Consider the following 1,355-nt stretch of genomic DNA (forward strand, 5'->3'; position numbering starts at 1 on the left):
CTCCAGTGGACACTGCCCAGAGGCTGGCCCAGGCAGAGCCTCCTGTTGCCCTGGAGAGCGTCAACACCCTCCCTCCCGGCCTGGCGGCCCCGCCCCGCCCAGGCCGGGCCCCTCTGTGCCCTGCCTCAGGCCCTTATCCCTGGTCATCTTAGGGCAGAGAAAGGAGTCTTGGCTCAGAGGGTGGGGGGTCTTGGGGTGACAGGAAGTCGCCCCCACGAAGGGTGAAAGGCTACCCAGGGTGAACCCCACCCAACACTCAGGTCTGTACTTGCACCTCAGGACTCTGCCCTGCCACCAGGGTCTTTGCTACCCACCCGCCCCACTGCCTGCAGGGCTCATGGCCAGGGTGCTGAGGGTCTTCACTCTGGGCCGGCACATAGCCAGCTCCCTGCACCCAGCCTTCCTGCACACAGCCTTTTCTGTACCCAGTGTTCCTGCACACAGCCTTCCCGCACACAGCCTTCCCGCACCCAGCCTTCCTGCACACAGCCTTCCTGCACACAGCCTTCCCTGTACCCAGCCTTCCTGCACCCAGCCTTCCTGCACACAGCCTTCCCTGTACCCAGCCTTCCTGAACAGCCTTCCTGCACACAGCCTTCCTGCACACAGCCTTCCCTGTACCCAGCCTTCCCTGTACCCAGCCGTCCTGCACAGCCTTCCTGCACAAGCCTTCCCTGTACCCAGCCTTCCTGCACACAGCCTTCCTGCACACAGCCTTCCTGCACCCTTCCTTCCTGCACAGCCTTCCTGCACACAGCCGTCCTGCACAGCCTTCCTGCACAGCCGTCCTGCACAGCCTTCCTGCACCCTTCCTTCCTGCAGCCTTCCTGCACACAGCCTTCCTGCACCCTTCCTTCCTGCACACAGCCTTCCTGCACCCTTCCTTCCTGCACAGCTTTCCTACACACAGCCTTCCTGCACACAGCCTTCCTGCACAGCCTTCCTGCACCCTTCCTTCCTGCACAGCCTTCCTGCACAGCCTTCCTGCACCCTTCCTTCCTGCACCCTTCCTTCCTGCACCCTTCCTTCCTGCACAGCCTTCCTGCACAGCCTTCCTGCACACTTCCTTCCTGCACCCTTCCTTCCTGCACAGCCTTCCTGCACACAGCCTTCCTGCACCCTTCCTTCCTGCACCGCCTTCCTGCACCCTTCCTTCCTGCACCGCCTTCCTGCACAGCCTTCCTGCACAGCCTTCCTGAACACAGCCTTCCTGCACCGCGTTCCTGCACCGCCTTCCTGCACCCTTCCTTCCTGCACAGCCTTCCTGCACACAGCATTCCTGCACACAGCCTTCCTGCACCCTTCCTTCCTGCACCACCTTCCTGCACAGCCTTCCTGCACACAGCCTTCCTGCA

Source organism: Ictidomys tridecemlineatus, chromosome 11, assembly GCF_052094955.1.
Source record: "Ictidomys tridecemlineatus isolate mIctTri1 chromosome 11, mIctTri1.hap1, whole genome shotgun sequence".
In the NCBI taxonomy this organism is placed as follows: Eukaryota; Metazoa; Chordata; class Mammalia; order Rodentia; family Sciuridae; genus Ictidomys; species Ictidomys tridecemlineatus.